Source organism: Amblyomma maculatum, chromosome 11 (genome assembly GCF_055883805.1).
Source record: "Amblyomma maculatum isolate TAMU_Amacu chromosome 11, ASM5588380v1, whole genome shotgun sequence".
NCBI classification, from domain to species: Eukaryota; Metazoa; Arthropoda; class Arachnida; order Ixodida; family Ixodidae; genus Amblyomma; species Amblyomma maculatum.
The window spans coordinates 70,676,577-70,682,312 of NC_139354.1; positions in this window are offsets into that span (position 1 = coordinate 70,676,577).

Genomic DNA, 5,736 nt, shown 5'->3' on the forward strand with positions numbered 1-5,736 from the left:
TGAAGAGGCTTTGCAAATAGCTGAGGAAAGGAGGATGGCAAAAGGTATGGGGGAAAGAGAAAGATACAAGGTTCTCAATGCGGATTTTCAGAAAATAGCAAGGAGAGATAAGAATGCCTTCCTGAACATACAGTGTCAAGCAGTTGAGGACAACAGCCAATTAAGGAACACAAGAGCTCTGTATAAGACAATCAAAGATATCAAAGGAAGCTTCTGTGCTAAGCTGGGCGTGATAAAGGACAAACGAGGCAAGGACCTCACTGAAGCCTGAGACATAAAGAAGAGGTGGCAGGAATACACAGAAGAACTGTACAAGAAGGACCCGGTTGTGCAAACCCAACATAGGACGGTTGTGATTACTGATCTCGAGCCGGGTATCCTGAAGAGTGAAGTTGAATGGGCCTTAGCCAGCCTTGCTAAGAACAAAGCTAGCGGAATTGATGGTATTCCAGCTGAGTTGCTTCAAAACCTCAACCACGACGCTGTTAACACACTGCATACATTATGTCAAAAGATTTGGACAACCCTGCAGTGGCCACAGGATTGGAGGAGGTCAGTTTACATCCCCATTCCAAAGAAAGGCAGTGCCAAAGATTGTTCCAACTACCGCACGATCGCGCTTATTTCGCATGCTAGCAAGGTGATGTTAAAAATCCTGCAAGGTAGGCTGCAGCAGTATGTGGATCGGGAGCTTCCGGACGTGCAAGCTGGGTTTCGCAAGGGCAGAGGAACTAGAGACCAAATTGCCAACCTTCGCTGGATCATGGAAAAAGCAAGAGAGTTCCAGAAACCCATTTACTTCTGCCTTATTGATTGTGCGAAAGCGTTTGACTGCGTAGATCACAGCAGATTGTGGCAAGCTCTCCAAGAGATGGGAGTTCCAATTCACCTCATCTGTCTCCTCAGGAACCTTTATGAAGGGCAAGAGGCCACAGTCAGAACTGGGCATGGCCTTACTGATTGGTTTCCGATTGAGAAAGGAGTGAGGCAAGGCTGCATACTGTCGCCCTGCCTATTTAACCTATATGCAGAGTGCATCATGAGGAAGGCCGGTCTGGACGAGTCTTCAGCTGGAGTGAAGATTGCTGGAAAACGTATCAACAACCTTAGATATGCGGATGATACCACTTTAATGGCAGAAAGTGAAGTGGAACTCAAGAGACTTGTGATGCGCGTACAAGAAGAGAGTGAGAAGTTTGGGCTTAAACTGAACATTAAAAAGACGAAGATCATGGCGTCTTGCCCTATCAAGTCCTGGAGCATCAATGGACAAGAAGTGGAAGCTGTGACAGATTTTCTGTTCTTGGGCGCCAAGATTACCTCGGAAGGAGACTGCAGCCATGAAATTAGGAGACGCCTGCTTCTGGGAAAGAGAGCAATGGTTAGCCTTGACCGCCTAGTAAAGAGCAGAGACATTAGTCTACCAAGATCCGTATAACCCGTGCTATGGTCTTTCCAGTTGTGATGTATGGATGCGAGAGTTGGACTGTGAAAAAGGCTGACCGCCGAAGAATTGACGCGTTTGAATTGTGGTGCTGGCGAAGACTCTTAAGAGTTCCTTGGACTGCCAGAAGATCAAATCAGTCGATATTGTCGACCATAAACCCTGACTGCTCATTGGAGGGTCAAATTCTAAAGTTAAAGCTCAGCTACTTTGGTCATCTGATGAGAAGAGAGGAGTCGCTGGAGGAAGATTTGATGTTGGGAAAGGTTGAGGGTCGCCGGAGAAGGGGTAGGCAGCGAACGCGATGGTTAGATCGCATTCTCGAGGCATTGCAGATGAAGCTATGTGATGTTAAGAAGATAGTGAGAGACCGGAAAGCGTGGCGTGACATGGTCCATAGGGTCACGAAGAGTCGGACACGACTGAACGCCTGAACTGAGCTGAACTGATTCAATCACAGTGAACAGTTACGTCGTGAGCTGGAGGAAGCTCACCTGATCAAAATAGAAGCGGACTATCATGTCGCATCACCGCCTGTTTACGTGCTTCATAAGGAAATATTTTTTATGTGGCTTCTTTATTGATAGCGCACAGTACGAGGGTTGACTTGATGCATTTCCTCCTTTTTGTTTCCTTTATTGACTGTTTTTCGGTGAAGAAGTTTTGATTCGATAGTGGTTTCCTATCGCAGGTGTGAAAGAAAGTGCAGTGTTTTCTGCTCTTTGTTTTCAAGATTAGCACTCCTGTAAGCTTCCTTTCTGTTTATTCGCGCTGCTAATTATGCACCAAACATAGGATATATTTTGAATGAAATCTACATGACTGAAGACGATGAGCAAGGTAAGACTGCGAAGATAAATTGATAGCCGCTGAGGGTAACTGGCTGGAATATATTAGACGGCATAAAAGCACGCATTGCAGGTCGCAGCAGGAGGATAAGTAAATGAATGCAATGAGATGAGTATACTTGTGTCAATTTTGTTATGACAATTGGTTTGTCAGGGACAAGGCATCAAGCTTCCATTCAGTAGTGGTAGTAAAGCCCATAATGATACTTTGAACACGATACAAATATTCATCAGCAGGTTGACAGATTGCTTTTATCATAGGTACGAAAGTGCGAAATATTTTGCAGGAACATACAAATGTTTAAGTAATTGGTCTGGGCTGGCTGTTCAATAACTTGTTCAATAACGTTGTTCAATAATTTCAACTTCAAACAATAAGGACACAATGCTAAAAAGGCTACAAATAAATCAGTTCTCCTTTGCTGGTAATAAATATAAACATTAAGCTGCTCGACGCCAGACATGAAATAGAAATGTTTCATAAATATATTGTGCAGAAAAAACTATTAAATGCATTCCCAAAATGCGTGTACCGTATTTTTGTTTCAACCACTTGAAAGAGTAAATTTGTTTGGTATACATACGTGTGAGTTTCCTGTTTTTTTTTAGACATGTAATGAAGGCTTTTTTCGTATAAAGTTTATTACATGTCTCAGCGAATGAAGGCGTGAAAGCACGATTACACAAATTTGGATAATGAGAAGGTAATGTCCGGAAAAAAATTGCGAAGTCTCTATACTAGAGAAATGTTTAAGTCCAAGGTTTGTGAAGTTGTCCCAAAGACGTGTGAAGGGTAGTCAGAGATTGACAGATAATGAGTCCTTCCTTCCCTGTGAACAGATTACAGAATGCTGGTGAACATTCATGCGTTCATTGCTACGCTCGTTGTGTTCGGCAAGGGGCCCGTGTATGGTGTGCCTTAGAAACGCTCAGGCTTTCGCATTTCTTCACTGCAGATTCTGCAGTGCTCTCGGGATTTTTTCAGGCTGCAGTTGGTCGATTACCTCTTTTTACACACTTTTACCCATTCCCACTCATTTGTGCAAACAAATCATGCCTTTTCCCGCTTATTCACATTCAAAATATTTAAATTTGCCGCCACAAGAAGTTAGGTACTAATAAATTAGCTAAATAGCCCACATCAACCATTTTATTACTTACTTTTCCTTGATAACCTATCCAATGATACCATTCCTTTTCCGATGTAAGAAATAGTTTCTCTGGTTATCTCTATTCAGGTGACGCCTATGCGAAACCAGCCTAGATATCCATACATTGCTTTAGCTTCATTAAATACAAGAATAAAGGACGGTGAAAATGCCACAGTAATATTAGAAGTATCATTTAGTAATGTGATGAAAACACGCAGAAGAAAAGTCAAAGAGATAAGTATGAAAGTCAAAATAACGTAAGCCTATCTAATCACTCTATGTGCAATGTGTACTAAAATGTACGAACTCTCGTCGTAAGAATATTTTTATTAGGAGAGAAAACAAACGCTGTTGTGTTTCGCGCTCTTTCACGGGTTTAAGATGCCTGCTTCTGAAAGGTTGCTTGAACCCGGCAAACAAGGGCAGGTGCATCACAGACAACCTTTGTCTCAATATGCCAGCTACAAAAATTAAAAAATGAATTTTGTTATGAAGCCTCCGTTAAGTTTCCATCATTTCCAGAATGGTATTTTGGCAGTTTGATTAGCAAATCTTAACAATAAAAATGAAGGCATTTCGCATACCTCGTTTCGTCCCCTTATCTAAATGTGCGCTTTATATTGTAGTAGGAGAACTACACCTGCATTTACGTATTATCGCTCCACAAACGAAACCTGAAGGTTGAACGTTATCCTAAATCGTGCACGTATTGTGCAATTTCATCTGAACGCTGAAGTCGCCGAACTCCTGCCATGCGATTTCGCATTCCAAAGTGTAATTTAATTCATCAGCAAGGATCACTTCATCTTCATTGACTGTTTAAAATCTACTTTCGCAGTATATTAACAATTTTGTCACTGTATTCTGCACTACTGTATCAGTGTGGTTTAAACACGTATTACCAACCAACGTACAGATGCATAGCGCGACTGTCGACGTTGCTATATGACGGCGTCTAATAACAAATTAAAGCCAAGTGATTGCAGCCATGTCCTACATCATATTCCAGATGATATAGTTGCAAACGTGCGGACGAAACTCTGGACGTTTCAGAGGAAAGGTATGAAATTCGAGGTGTGGAAATAAATATTGCAGTATAGACACTTAGGGCACTGGGAAGCCGCCGGTGAAGATATCAAGATTTTACCATAGTAATGCTCGCAAATAAAATGAGCTTGGGACGTTAAAACATGCATTGTGTTTATTTCTGTCACACTTAGGACACCTGATAATTGGATGCGAAAGATGGTTCTATTCACCGCATCCAGCCGTTGTGTTAAACAAAGAGACGTGGGATATTATTCTGCTGTAGTGTGGATCGCACAAATATTCAAATATGAAAAAGAAACAGCAAAATGTGCAAAGTGTTACGGTGGACTGGAGCCACACCACGGAATGTCACTAGCAGAAAGAAAAAAAATAGGAGATTTAAGGAATAGTCAATGTTTTGTCAGAACGCGTGCACTGAATACTACACCGCAGCTGTATTTGTTATGGCCGTGGATGTGGCCATGCATTAGGATAGTAAGTGGCAGTGCTGCAGTGGTGTTCGTCGACAATGACCATTTAGCCGGTATTTGTAAATGCTAAAGATCATAATGCAGAGAGGTGCGTAGCACCAAGCCACCAGCGGTGTCTGTAATTCTCAAACCGCTGAAACATAACAGATTTAGCTGATTAATTCTAGAAGGTAATAAGCTAACACATACTGCATGTTTTCCGAAATCAAGCCTTTCATTAAGTGAGGTGGTTATAGTGATTTCGCATCATTGCGCAAAAGAACGGACAAAAGGTATTTTCTAAATGTATATACGCAAGAAACTTTGCTTTGTGAATCGGGGAGTTTTTGAGTAGAAAAACAACAAGTTGATGCTATAAGACTTTGTATTCAGCCGGAAATAAATACATTGTCCTTTCTCTATGCCTCCAAAATTTGAAAGTTATGTAAAGATGCTTTCGAGTTTCCATCAATGCATTTGTCAGAGCCAGCTGAATAGGAACAGACAACGAGGGCTGCAGACGAGATGAAGGAATTTTAATTAGTTGTATGACTCTGCTGCCTTTGAATTTGAGTTATTATTACTGTTAAAGCGAGACAGCGTTCTTTTTGCGGAGGCGTCCTAGATGCATTACCGACTCTCTATAGAGAAGATAAGAACATGTATATTTGTTCAGTGAAATAAAAAGACAACGTCCAAAGAGCAACATTAAGAACATGGTTCTTGTTCAGAAAAACACTGAAGTCTGGATAAAAGAAGTACATTTTTTAATAAAAACGAAGACATTATGTGGA